Here is a 15,670-nt window from a genome sequence, read left to right as displayed (position 1 = left end):
AATGATGAGGTCATAAGCTCTAGAGTCAGACTAAGTTCAAGACCCTCACCACTGATTATTATCAATGTGACTTGGGCTAGGGACTTAACCCTCACTAAGCCTCAGGATCCTTACCTGTAGAATGTAAATATAATAACTCATATTTCAGAACCTTATAATGATGTTTTGATTATTAACTTATATAATCCTTATAAAGCACTTACAGCAATGCCTGGGACTTGGGGAACACCCAGTAAATGTCAGTGCTTCTACTGCCACTTCTTTAATAGCACAAAATATGGAAGAATGTCCTACTTAATGAGTAGAGAATGGGACAGTGAGAGGTGGTATTTTTTAAACTTTTATTTATTTAATACATAATAAAATGTTTTTATTTGTCAACTTTATTTATTTAAATTGAAGTATAGTTAATCTATAATATTTTGTTAGTGTACAGCAAAGTGATTCAGTTATACATATGTATGTATCTATTCTTTTTCAGATTCTTTTCCATTATTGGTTATTACAAGATACTGAGTATAGTTCCCTGTGCTATACAGTATGCCCTTGTTGTTTACCTATTTTACATATGGTAGTGTGTATATGTTAATCCCAAATTCCTAATTTATCTCTCCCCCCTCTTTAATACATAAAAAATTAACTCATTACTTAACCATATTAGAAAACAAAGATTAAACATAAGTCACCGGTATCCTCAAATGAACACTTTGGTGCATATTGTTCCACAATTTTTTGTTTCCATAGAGAGAGATCATACTACACATACTATTTGGTATCATATTTTCCCACTATTACTCTCAATAATGCATTTATATCATAATTTATAGCTCCCTGTATTCATTACATAATTGCATACTATTGTGTTTAGTCGATTGCCTGTCAGAGTTCTTTTTCTTCTATTAGAATCGACACTGTAATGAACATCTCTCCCTCTCTATGTCTCCCTGTCAATTGTCTGATAATCATCTGATAATTTCTTTCTGATTTCTTTCTAGAAGGTAGCAAAAACTCATCAACAGTTAAACTTAGATTTTTTTTTTTTAATGAGGTAATTCTTAAATATAATGACAATTACATGAAATTTCTAAAAATCTTATATTTGTATTTGTATGGAAATATGTATGGAAATATGTTAATATAAATGTTTCAGACATTACATGAAATTTCTAAAAATCTTATATGTTCTGGTATAATGTTATAAGTAATAATCCTAGTTATTACTTTAAAATGTATATCTCAGAAATAACTAATTTTCTTGTCAACTGCATTATTATGAACTTTCATCAAATCTTTAACCGTGGTCATTCTTAAGTCTTTTGTCATTTACAGACAGTTCTGGGTGTACTCTGATGATTTTGCAAATATGTTCCTATAAAAGGGTTTCATCTTCAAGAAATTCATGGAAAAGACTCTGACAAGTACAGGTTTCTGGTAACTGACTGTACTGCTGAACTGAATGAATAAGCATTTTCAGAACTCTAATGAAAAACTGATGAACTCATAAAAGTGCTAACAAAAGATCAAGATGAAAAAAAAAATTAATTACATGGGACTGAGTGAACTGATGAGGATGAGTATAATTTCTGTGACTTTTTGTCTGAATTTAAAAAAAAAAAAAAAATCCCACAAGGACTCAGAGGCAAAGAATATACAAATATAATGACAGAGGCGGGCAGAAGGCAGAAGCAAAATTGTGTTCCGCATTTGATCTTTTTTTTTTTTTTTGCTGGAACCAGATTGTGAGTGCTTCATTATACCGTTTTTTCTCTTTTATTTTATTTTATGTTTTTTATAATTTTTCAATTTATTTTTGTTACACTAGGTCCTTGTTGGTTATCTGTTTTAAATATAGCAGTGGGTACATGTCAATCCCAAACTTCCAGTCTATCCCTCTCCCCCTCTTCCCCACTGGTAACCATAAGTTCCATAAACTTACTTTTATCATCTTTTTTTTCAGTAGATAAAACATTTGCATATTTCAAATATCACAACAATATAAAAAATCATAATTAAGATACCTTGCTAACACTCTCCATCTTGTTTCCTAATTTCTCCCATCATAGAAAACCATTTTTATTAGGTTATTATGTAAGTTTACAGCGTTGTTATGCAAATATTAACAAATGCTCCACGTATCTTCTTATTTTTCCCATTTCTTACCCAAAAGCTAGCATAGTATACTCATGTTCTGCATCTTATTTTTTTTTTTATTTAGCTGTATATTGGAGATGATACCATTTTGATACATAAGAAACTATCTCTTTTCCCCACCCTTCCCTCCTAGGCTTCTTTTTTCTTAATAGTTTAGGATTACAATTTGGGGAGATATCATTTATTTAACAAGTTCATTATAGATTGTCTCCTTGCTCTAATCCCCAGGATAGGTTTGGATAAATTTGACTCTACCCTCTACACCCCTCCACCCCTTCCTCGTTTAGTAATGGCAGGACCAGAAGGGCAAGCCAATGACCAAACTGCCGAAATTGTTCCAAACCTTTGGGAGACAGCAAGTGTCCACCATTTCTCTAGTCTAGCTTCTTGATTTCTAGGGTTTCCTTCCAAACAGAAACAGGTGAATAGACTATGAGAGACATTTATAACCACATGCTTTATTCGTTTACACTGACTGGCAAAAACAGTGGGGAAAACACAGGTGTATGGTACCAGGAAGCTCTCCCAAGCACAGGCTCAAGTTAATCCTGTAAATACATAAACATTTCCCTCCCCTCCATGACTTCCTTCTTTCTTTATAGCACAGACCCCTCCCAAAATCATCCCCTGACTTTCTTCCAAGGAATGCTTACTAGGCCAAGATCCCTAATGACTATTTTATTTGCACGTAGGTTTTCTCGTTATGGTATAATTACCGTAAAATGATGATCCCACAGCCAAGGTAAACCAGAACCTGATAAAGGACAATGAAACTTTAGCTAACAGTTCTGTTTCCTCTCCTTGTTTTGCTTTCCACTCTATAAGGCTGCTGCCTCTCGTGTTCTGGCTGACCTTCAATTTCTCTTGAAATTACTGAATTCATTCCTTTACTACCAGCTAAAAGTGAGGCCTTTCTCTTCCTCTTAGCCAGAAAATTGCAGACGCTTTCACTCAACAAAGTAGAGATAAAGCAGATAGTCATTCCAGATAGAGAGAATGCAACATGATGTGACTGAAGAATCACAAGTTGTTTGAAGCTACTGGATGTAGCACAGAATGAAGCGTCAGGGCTAAAAGGAGATGTGATAGGTTAGATAGACTGGAATTGTACTGTAAAGAAAGGAGAAGGCCATGCTAATCGGTTTAGGCTCTATTATCTCTGTGATGGAGAGCTACTGAATAATTTTAAAGAAAGTACTAACATGGCTGTAGAGATTGAGGAGACTCTGGAGGGAGGACAACCAGGTAGGCAGTTATTGAAACGGTAACCAAGAAGTGATGATGACATAAACTACAGGAGTAGCAGTAGGAATGGAAAGAAAAGAAAAGGTAGAATGGACATATCAAATTAGGTGTGGCTGGGGAGGACAATGGACCATTGCAACTTCGGGAGTGGGTGAAATGGAGAGACTATATTTGGTTGGGGAAGATACTAGAGGTTAAGATGCCAGTGGGAAATCCAGGTGGAGATGTCCAGTAGGAGTAACCCTGGGGCTCAAAAGAGAGGTGAGGATTGGAAATAAGCATTTAGTCATCACCATTCTATAGATGGTAGCTATCACCTTGGGATTCAATGAGACGGTCTATGCAAGGAAAGAGAATAGAGTGAGAAGTGAACGCCCAGGGTGGAATCTTAGCAATCATGATGGAGAGACAGGAAATCAGCCAGTGATGGAGACTGGGAAGCAGAAACCAGTGGTAAGAGGAAAACCACAAGAGAGGCTGCTCTTGAGAAAGATGTGTCTTTTATTTTTTTATTTTATTTCATTTATTTTTGAAAGATGTGTCTTCTAAAACAGAGTTTCAAAAGACCAAGTTTTGCCAAAAATACTGAACGCCTCATAGAGGTCATATAAACTTATGTACGTACAGCAAATAAATGCTTCTTGTCTGACTTTTCTATCTGTATGAATAACAAACCAAATCATTTTTACTTCTGTAAAATAACCCCATGAACTTACCATTTTTTTCAAATTCTTTATATACCCTTACCTTCTATCTTCGATATTGTTAAATAGCCAATATGTGTTTGTCATCAATATGTAAATACCATTGCTGTCCCACCCTCATCTCATTTATCACTATTTCACTACAGAATTATTTATTGGACCATTACAATGTGCTAAACCCTGTCCAGTTCCTGTGGGTCCAGAGATAACCAGTCTCTGCCTCCAGGCCCACATAGTTTGCATTCTTGTCATCTTAAACTAAACAACTGGAAGTCACTAGGAGACCGGCAGAAATTGCTGGACCAGAGGGCAGCACGGGAAAGCTGTGTAGGTGAAGGGCAGGGAAAACAACTGCAGACCAACAAGCCTTTTTTTTTGGCATGCGGGATCCTAGTTCCCCAAACAGGGATTGAACCTGTGCCCCTGCAGTGGAAGCGCAGAGTCTTAACCACTGGACCACCAGGGAAGTTCCCAGACCAACAAGTCTTGACCGGTGCTTCCCCACTCCTCCCCTTGACATTTCCTGGGCTCAGTTACATAGTCTAAGAAGGGAGGGAGGTAGGGGTGAAGGGAGGGAGAAGATAAGATAAAACAAATTTGGCAAAATGGTGATAATCAGTGAATCCAGGTGAAGGCATAGTGGTTTTGTTGTTATTACTCTCAACTTTTTTGTAGGTTAAAAATTTTTTTAATAAAAAGTTGAGGGGAAACATATACCCACACACTCTTTAAGACTGTACAGATAAGATAAAAATACAAGCAAAGGAATGATGATTCAGGATAGCAGTTACCCGAGGTTGGGGTGATTGTGGAATGAGATGGTACAAAAAGGATCACACACATGTAAGCTATTGTTAAGGTCCCAGTTTTGATGTTGGGTTATGGTTTCATGGGTGCTTATTGCATTATTACTATAAATTAATAATTTATGAATAAAGGTGGTCAAAAATGCACCAATAATGAAAGTGTGTCACAAACCATTAATCCACTTCTGTGTTCTTAAGGCACCACCAGCCTACACCCACAAAAACAGTGAAAATAACCAGATATCTTGAGTGGAAAATTCTAGTAATGAGAGAAAAGCTGGACTGACAGCTATTTGAGAATAAGTTCTGAATTTTTTCATCCCTTTCATCTGAAGCTAATCATTGTGGTGTTCCAAGAATAATGAACAACTATCTTAAATACTCTACTATTAACCTATGATTCAAATTTGTTTAATAACATTCTTAATTAAAGAAAATGATACACTTCTACTGTTCTTTAAGGAGACACTAGTGAGAATGAAATTATCCTTAAGATACGCAGTATAAGGGCTAAACGTATAATTCCTATTTACCAAAATTAGTGTTAATAACATTTCCAATAATTTATCATCTTAGAGGGTCATATTTATTTTATCACACATAAGTGGAAGATTGCATGGTAGTGGAGAAGCTGGGCTTTGGAGTCGGAAAATCCTGGGTTCAAGGCTCCATTCTACCTCTTGTCAGCTGACACTGGACAAATTATTTACCCTCTCTAGATCTTAGTTTCCTCCTTTGAAGCTGAATCTGCACCAGTAGGACTGTTGCATTTTTAAACATAGACCATGTAAAGTTCTTAGCACAGTTGATGGCATAAGACTAAATGTTATAAAAGGTAGCTATTATTATCATACCGAAACATTTAAACTGATTTATTTTATCTATTTTACTATACACACATATACATATATTAATACATGTTTACATTATTTCCTGCTTACTAACAAAGTTACACTGCTTATTATCTGGAACTTAAATAACAATACAAATAAGTCTGTGGAGCTCTGAAAATAGGGGAAATGTAAAAACTTCATTTTCTTAACACTCTCTTCATTCCTCATAAGATGATCTCTAAGGCTCCACAGCTTTAACATTTTATTTTCTTATAAATTCTATGATTATTGCCTTTGCAAGTGTTTAGAAGGCATTGAAATGAAGGTGAGTTTATTTTTAGTTTTGGAGTTTTATCATGTTTTTACCAATGGAAGAGGGTGGTCAACACAGACATTTTCATGACTGAACAAGTTTACGGAAGCATCTACTCCTACACTAGGACGTGCCTATTTGATATTTAGTAACACACAGTACTGCTGCAATACCGACTCATTTCATTTGAACTTACTGTTTGCTCTGCTGGCTTCTTTGCATTCCTTTTCTTAAGCTGCTGTGGAAGGTAGTTATAAATCTTTTCAAATACTATATTTTACTCCAGAGATGTATTGATTGTAGACATATTCATTCTAGGTGTCTCAATTTAGTTTCTTCCTTTCCTCCGTACCTTTCTTCCTTTTTTTTTTTTTTTTAAACAAGATAAGGTCATTGAAGAGGGTTATTGTGATGAGAAGTTTAATATATAGTGATCTTTGCACCGCGCAGCCTTGAAAAATGTAAGTTAAATGGCAATATCTTGAAATTGTAAGTAAAATGTTAGTGGCAGTACATTCCCTTTTAGTGTGTGGTCATTGTAAAAACACCATAAAACTAGTTGGATGGAAATGTGTTTAAATGACCACACATCCCATCACACTAAGAGAACAATTCTGTGTCTATTTCATTCTACAATAAATTCATGCTTTTATAAACTTGCAATCATAGTGTATGTGTTTGGGTGTGTGGTATTTGATTAAGGGGGGGAATATCATAATTCGCCTATTTAACTATTTGCCTATTAGACTTCTAGGTTGGCTCTAAATTTTTGTTATTATAGAAAATGTTGTAATAAGCTTTTTCAAATATATGACTTTTATTCATTTAAAAAGTTTTACTTATGATAAAATAATGTTGGAGGAAATACTAAGTTTACAAAAAAAAAAAAGTATGGGTATTATAGCTCTTCAGTGCTATATTAGTTTCCAAAAGGATGTGTGTATGTGTATAAAATATAGCAATATATACAACATAGCAATATATATTTTAAGACATTATCTATAAATGAGTATATTAAAAATATGCTTCTTCCAACTTCAATTATCTAAGAGAACACACCAGAATTAATTTTTACCAATTTTCTTTTCTTCTTCTTTTCTCCTCTTCCTCTTTCTTCTTCTTCCTCTTCTTCTCCTTTTCCTTCTTTTTCCTTTACTATAATCAATAAAAGACTTGGTTGTAATATTTTTGGTTCACGTTTTTAAAAAAAGAGTTTCTTTTCAAGGTCATAATGAGATATTGGTTATTGTGAAGAGGCTAACTAAATACCAACTAGTTTTCTGGTCTTGCTAACCCAGCTATATCACCTTCTAAAAATTGGGTACCTTGAATTTACTAACTTGTCTAGAGCTACAACCTACTAAATGTACTTGTCATATTTTTCTTAGCTATGGAATGACTGAATTAAGCTTACAACCATTACAAAATATAGACAAGAAGAAAAACACTTGGCTTGTAACAGTTAGAGATGGTAACAGCTTCATCTACTTTACCAATTTGTCTCTACTACCCTCTAGTGGAACCATAGTCATAATATCCTTACAGCATTGCTTCCAGATTACACACACACACACACACACACACACACACACACACACATACACACAGATTTATAAATTTCAGCTTTACAGAGTTGGTCCCAGCCTTAGATATGATGAACTCCTGGAACGAGTTATCTTTTAACTGACATTCTTGTTCCTCTCTCTTCCCACACTAATCCTCTGTGAAAAATATTGCCAGATTAGTCTGTTTAAAGGGGAAATGTGATCCTATCACTCCCCTGATCAAATGAATGAAAAAACCTTCAATCCTTCCTTCCCTTTGAGCTGTTGGAAGTGCTGCTGGTAAACTTCCCCACAGTGACTTCCAAAAGTCTTCACAATGTAAATCCAGCTCTCCTTTCCCCTCTCCTATCCCTTTACCTCCTGTCACACCCCACCTTCCAGCCAAATCTCACTGCTGGGTGTTCTCCGTGCCTGCCCTACGATTTTCCTTTCTGCCTACCTTGCCACCCGTGCAGTCATCTTCACCCCACCAACTTTCCTTCTTTCATTTCTATTTGCCAGAATTGTGCTCATATTTCAAGACCTTTTTCAAATGTGCTTTTATTCAGCATCATCAAGCTCCCTTCACCAATTTCATGCAAGCTGGGTACCTCTGACGCTATGCCGTCTATTGCATATGCTATGCCTGGATGTTCTCCGCAGGCGTCTCCCCTTCAGTTGCCATTTAAACTGACATCAGCTTTCCTTCCCAACCCAATGCAAGGGTCACGTCATTTAATGAGGCCTGATCTGCCTCCCCCAGTTTTGTTTTTTCCCAACTCTCCTGTGACCCCATAGCAATTTACTCAAGTCTCTGTTCCAGTATCTACCCCCAGAGCTAATTTTGTGAGAGATAGTGATCAATACAATCAAGGAAAATCCTATGTGTGAAGTCCTTACTGTGGGCGAGGCGTTGATCTAACTAGACATTTCATGGATTACCTCATTTCATGCTCAAAACTGGGTACTATTACTCTCATCATTTGAGTAAATGAGACACAGAGGATTGAAGTGACTTGCCCAAAGCCACAGAGAAGTTAAGGGAAGGAGTCAGGTTTTAAAAGGATTTGAGCCCAGGTGACCTTTGGACCCTGAGCTTTTTTTTTTTAATAGAAGTATAGTTAATTTACAAAGTTGTGTTAGTTTCAAATGTACAACAAAGTGATTCAGTTATACATATACATATCTTTTATTTTTCAGATTCTTTTCCAGTATAGATTATTACAAGATATTGAGTATAGTTCCCTATGCTCTACTGTAGGTCCTTGTTGCTTACCTATTTTGTATATAGTAGTCAGTATATGTTAAGCTCCAGCTCCTCATTTATTCCCCCCCACCACCACCCCTGCTATCCCTGTTGGTAACCATAAGTTTGTTTTCTATGTCTGTGAGTCTATTTCTGTCTTGTAAATAAGTTCATTTGTATCTTTTTTTAGATTCCACCTATGAGTGATATCATATGATAGTTGTCTTCATTTTACTTAGTACGTGAACTTCACATACTAAGTTGTCTTCACTTACTTAGTATGATAATCTCTAGGTGCATCCATGTTGCTGCAAATGGCATTATTTTATTCTCTTTTTATGACTGAGTAATGTTCCATTGTATGTATATTCCACATCTTCTCCAGCCATTCATCTATCGGTGGACATTTAGGTTGTTTCCGTGTCTTGCCTATTGTGTGAATAATACTGCTATGGACATTGGGACCCTGAGCTTTTAACTGTGATGGCACAGCCATTCCAGAAGGGCTCTTGGTCAGGACAGTGTCTCTTGAATGGCTTTCCTCCTACTTTTCATTTTGGATGTTTGGTTTGGGATTGGCTGTGGAAGAAATCAAAACTGTTTCCTGGGGTAGGAAAAAGTTTTTGTTTTGTCTTGTTGAATAAAATGCTCTACTTTCCTCTTTGAAATTTTTTCATTTTATATGTTTCCCCATCTGGAGTCTGAAGTTTGGGGGCTTGCATTTGATTCTTGTTTGTATGCCCATTATTTAAGCTAGTGCTTGGGACACAATAAGGCCTTCATAAAGTTATCAAATGTTATTGAAACAGTGAATATCTTTCTCTTTTTGCCTTATTCGAATGTAAATCACTTTACCTTGTACTCCCTCAGTACTAGGCTCAAAGTACCAGCCTAAGGAAAGTATTTAATTAATTAGCATAAAAGAAGTATAATCATTTGGTGCATTTTTCTTATCTCGACCCCTCCTGTCAAGCTCAATAAGAACAGATATCTAATCCATCTTTGTATCTTTAGTAGCCACCAAATAATTCCAGACAAACAGAAGAAACTCAAATATTTGGTGAGTGGAGCCGATAGAGTTTAATTTGCTGTCGTACTTCACTCTCACATCAGGTATAAACCGATTCACAGACAAGAGCCAGACAACTGATGTTCATGGGGAGGCCCTTGGGTTCTACAAGGCTCTGAAGTGCCTGTCTTGTTTTTTAAAGATAGAGTAAATAATGTTTACGTATCATTTTAGCAGTAAGAAGGGGTAACTGTAACTTCGCTATTTGGAATCTGGCAATTATAGTAAGCATTTCACCTGAAGCAGAATATTTCATAATGTGAAATCCCAGCCCTGTATCATTCCAGATGACAGTTTATTGAGTTAAAATAGAACCTCATCTGTTTGACACCATTAGAAAATGGTCTTTTACATTAATTCCTTAACCCACTGATTAAAGATCTAATCATAATCCATTGCCCTGGTTTATTGAGGTGACTTTTCAAACATAACTATTTAAAGGATTACTTGTCACTATAAATTTTTAGTTCTGGCAGAAGGGCCTATCTTAGGCATAAGCAGTATTGTGAAATTTAAGGGACATTAGGAATTCATAAAACACCATCAAAGGTATCTCAGATATTCAGCTAAAACAACAGCCCTGATCATTTCTCTTGGCTCCAAATATGTATGAAATTGTCTGCCAATTTCAGAGTTAAATTCACCATGAATCTCATGAAACTTACATATCAGGATCCTGTCTTTGCACAGGCCCCTTCCAGGGCTCTGAGAGAGGTGTTCACATGGTCATGTCTTTGTAAAATGTATAAAATAAGATATTTTGAACACAGTTTGTTAAGGCTGCTGTTTCCACTTCAACTTCCAGGCAGTCACACTTCTCCACCTGTCCTGTGACACTGGCAGGACCGTGAACACTGTTGAGATTCAGCTCAGGAGACGTTGAATTAAGGATATATTTAGTTCAGGATGAGTGGTATCTAACACTTCCAAGTTACTCCCAGCAGTCCTAATATAAGAAAAGCTTCCGGGGGCTTCCCTGGTGGCGCAGTGGTTGAGAGTCTGCCTGCCAATGCAGGGGACACGGGTTCGAGCCCTGGTCCGTGAAGATTCCACATGCCCCGGAGCAACTAGGCCCGTGAGCCACAACTACTGAGCCTGCGCGTCTGGAGCCTGTGCTCCGCAACAAGAGGGGCAGCGATAGTGATAGGCCTGCGCACCGCGATGAAGAGTGGCCCCCGCTCGCTGCAACTGGAGAAAGCCCTCGCACAGAAACGAAGGCCCAACACAGCCAAAAATAAATAAATAAATAAATAAATAAATAATCTAGAAGAAAAGAACATATATCCATGAAACAAAAAAAAAAAGAAAAAGAAAAAAGAAAAGCTTCCGGGACAACTCCTTCCATCCATTCTGTTCACTCTCCAGGCATCTGGAAATGAAGATATAGGGCAAGAGATGTTACCTGAACTGGAAATAAGTGGGTAGTGGGTAATAGGGGCAAAGCTAATCTGTGGAAAATTCTTCCAGTTATCAGATGTGTAAAGTTATATCTACATGTCCCATCAGTGCAAAGAGAAAACCTTACCAGACGACTCTCATTATCCTCAGTTCTGTTTCACTCCTTTATTTTCTTTTTAAATTTTATTTATTTTATTTATTTATTTTTGGCTGTGGTGGGTCTTCGTTTCTGTGCGAGGGCTTTCTCTAGTTGCGGCAAGCGGGGGCCACTCTTCATCGCGGTGCACGGGCCTCTCACCGTCGCGGCCTCTCCCGTTGCGGAGCACAGGCTCCAGACGCGCAGACTCAGTAGCTGTGGCTCACGGGCCTAGTTGCTCCGCGGCATGTGGGATCTTCCCAGACCAGGGCTCGAACCCGTGTCCCCTGCATTGGCAGGCAGATTCTCAACCACTGCGCCACCAGGGAAGCCCCTTTCATTTTCTTAAAGAGTTAAGAATAATGTTCAAGCGCAGAAATCTCTCTTAAGGATATGGCAGAAGCAATGAAAGAGAGAGTTTTCCATACTGTACTGTATCATTACCTCCACTAAAATGAACTTTTCTTGTATTAGGAACACACTCGTAACACAGCATGAATAATTATAAATGCATCAGACAATTTTGGGGATCTGGAATATTTAGAATCACGTAAATTAGAATCTTCCATAACTGCTGTGTTTGTAGGACATAAACTCAGAGTATTAGTACAAACACCTCATATGTGAAAGAAACTTGATTTAAAAATCCCCCAAAACAAAAAACAATGCCATTGAAAAATGGGCAGAGGACCTGAATAGACATCTTTCCAAGGAAAACCTGCAGATGGCCAACAGGCACATGAAAAGATGCTCAACATCACTAATCATCAGGGAAATGCAAATCAAAACCACAGTGAGGTATCAGAATGAATATTATCAAAATGACAACAAATAACACGTCTTGGTGAGGATGTGGAGAAAAGGGGACCCTCTTGCACGGTTGGTAGGAATGTAAATTAGGGCAGTTACTAAGGAAAACATTTATGGAGGGTCCTCAAAAATTTAAAAATAGAACTACCATATGATCCAGCAATTCCACTTCTGGGTATGTTTCCAAAGAAAACAAAAACACTAATTCAAAAAAATATATGCACCCCTATGTTCATTGCAGCATTATTCAAAATAGCCAAGATATGGAAGCAACCTAAGTGCCCATCTTGAAATGAATGGATAAAGAAGATGTGGTATATATGTACAATGGAATATTAGCCATAAGAAATAAAATCTTGCCATTTGCGACAACATGGATGGACCTAGAGGGTATTATGCTAAGTGAAATAAGTCAGACAGAGAAAGAAAAACACTGTACGATTTCAGTTATATGTAAAATCTAAAAAACAAATGAACACATATAACAAAGCAGAAAGTGTCATAAATACAGAGAACAAGCAGGTGGTTGCCAGAGGGGAGGGGGGTAGGAGGATGAGTGAAATAGGTGAGGGAAATTTTTAAAAATAAAAAATTTTTAAAAATAAATTACCAAAATGTTAGCAGTGATCCCTCTGTCTTTTGTTGAGGAAATGAGGGTGGAGGCACGGAGATTGTATGTGACACACTTATTTTTTTTAATTTAATTTATTTTTTTATACGGCAGGTTCTTATTAGTTTTCCATTTTATACATATTAGTGTATAGATGTCAATCCCAATCTCCCAGTTCATCCCACCACCACCCGCCCCCCCCCCCACCGCCACTTTCCCCCCTTGGTGTCCGTACGTTTGTTCTCTGCATCCGTCTCTGTTTCTGCCCTGCAAACCGGTTCATCTGTACCATTTTTCTAGGTTCCACATATATGCGTTAATATGCGATATTTGTTTTTCTCTTTCTTACTTCATTCTCTATGGTATGTGACACACTTTTATTATGGAATTGTTTGAAACATTTATAAAAAACCCATTATTTTGTAATCAGAGAAATGTCTAACTGAGGAACAGCCATGAGAGTTCACTGTTTTCAGTTGTGATTAAAAGGTTTTGAAACTATGTGTCATGCTTTTTTCCACTGTTTTACTTTCTGAATTAATGTAAAGGAACAGTCTTTTCCTTTTGGATACGTTTTTTGAAGAAACTTCTATGAATTTTATCCAGTAGCAAAAGAGGCCTTGGCAAGATTCATTCATGCATGCATTCCTTCATACATTCATCCATTTACTCTTTCATTCATTTTTGGACTAAGGTGACTAGCTTTTGAGTTTTGAACCATACACTCATATGGTTCAAAATTCAAAAGCTACCAAAGCCTCCCTCCCATCTCTGTGCCCCAGGCACTATTCCACTCCACACAGGTGCATTGTTATTAGTTTGTTGCATCTCCTTCCAGGGTGTTTTATGTATTTAAAAGCACGTTTCTCAAACTTTTTTATCTGAAAAAATACTTGTCTTAGCTCAGGCTGCCATAACAGAAGGCCATAGGTCGGGTGGGATAAACAGAAATTTATTTCACACAGTTCTGGAGGCTGGATGGAGGTGTTGGCATGGTCGGAATCTGGGGAGAGCTGTCTTCCTGGCTTGCAGATAGTGCCTCGTTCTAGCAGTGTCCCCCCACGGAGGAAATAGAGGGACCAAGCTCTTTGGTGTCTCTTCTTAGAAGAACACTAATCCCACAGTGAGGGCTCCACCCTCAAGGTCTTATTGAAACCTAATTTCTTCCCCAAGGCGCCATCTCTAAATAACATCACACTGAGCCAGAGGCTGCAACATATGGATGGGAGAGAAGGGGTAGTGGAGAGAAACATAATTCAGTTCACAGTAACGCTTATATCTCAAAACAAAACAAAACAAAACTTAGGTGCAGTGCCAATGGATCTTTTTTTTTTCCCCCTTCTAAATGGAGGTTGCCAAAATATAAATATGGAACTTAGGGGAGCACATGCCTTTCCATCCTCTCTTCTTTAGTTTTTTTCCACGCCACTTCCAGAATTGGTCTAAAATATTGTGCCAAGGCTGTAGGTCTCCTGAGCAGCCCCTTAGAACAGTATTCAGGGCTCTTCAAGATTCTGACTCCAAATTCCCTTCCCTGTTTATCACATAAAGAGCCCTACACCTTCTGATGCAGGCACCCTGAATTACTTGGGCAGACTTCAGTGTTTTACTCATGCAACTTCCTCTGCGTGGAAAGCCCACGCCACAATTCCTTCTCCAGTGTTCCTTCAAATGTCACATCCTCTGCTTGAATTAGTAATTTCCTGCTCTGTGTTTTCATGTCGGCTTATAGCAGAACGTACAACCTCAGTGCCAGAAGCAAATTATAAGTAATGGTTGTGTTCTCCCACCCCCAGCACCTAGAGCAGGAAAAGTATCTGACATTTTTTGTGACACTGAATAGAAGTTGGCCCAATGTACAATAAACTGTATTTGCTAAGATGATAGCCTGAATTTACAATAACCCTGAAACTTTAAAAAGAAAGACAGTCAAAACAAAAAACAAACAAAAAAAGACAAGTCACACACACAAAAAAAGAGAGATAACGGAGCTAAATTTTTTTTTTGGCTTTGCCACAGGGCTTGCAGGACCTTAGTTCCCCAACCAGGAATTGAACCCAGGTCCACCATAGTGAAAGTGCAGAGTCCTAACCACTGGATCGCCAGGAAATTCCCCCTGAGATAAATTTAAATAAAAATCTAGCATCAGAGGTATGGAAGCTTGTGGTCTTCTTTATGTTGAATGTAAAATGTATATAATGAATTACTAGCTGTTTTTAGATTATATAAATTGAATCCCTTGCTTAGGCCTCCCAGAGAGAAAGCTATATATATATTTATTTGTTAAAATTAGTTAAAAATAATATCCTAAACTAGCAGAGGAGAGTCTTCTCTAGAGCACTTCTCTGGGGCAGATTTTTATTTAAAATGTGAATTTGGGATTTTAAAAATAAGTTTTAAAAGTTATTAGGTTCAGGCCAAGATTTCCCAATCCCCTACTTCCACCCTGAATCCCAAATGCTCTGCCTCTGTTACCGAGTAGCACAAAATTGCCAAGGCTGAGTGTTTGTGCCACATATACGGCCAGATGACAGATGCTGCTCCTTGTGTAACAAGGTATTAAACACTTAAATGCATGTGATATGCTAGTTTCGTTGCTTATCCTAATCTGGGTCATCTAATATGTAATTGTAGCGGTCACGGTAATCAATCTTTGTTCTAGGTCCCTGAGAGTCAGTGCAAAGACTCTTATTATCCCCAGTTCTATTTTACTTTTTTATTTTCTTAAAGACTTCACAATGATGTTCAAGTGCAGTAATCTCTCTTTAGGATACAGTGGAGGGCAACGAAAGAATTTGGAGATAC

Source organism: Balaenoptera musculus, chromosome 16, assembly GCF_009873245.2.
Source record: "Balaenoptera musculus isolate JJ_BM4_2016_0621 chromosome 16, mBalMus1.pri.v3, whole genome shotgun sequence".
In the NCBI taxonomy this organism is placed as follows: domain Eukaryota; kingdom Metazoa; phylum Chordata; class Mammalia; order Artiodactyla; family Balaenopteridae; genus Balaenoptera; species Balaenoptera musculus.
The sequence above is the reverse complement of the archived record's forward strand: the minus strand, read 5'-3'. Positions refer to the sequence as shown.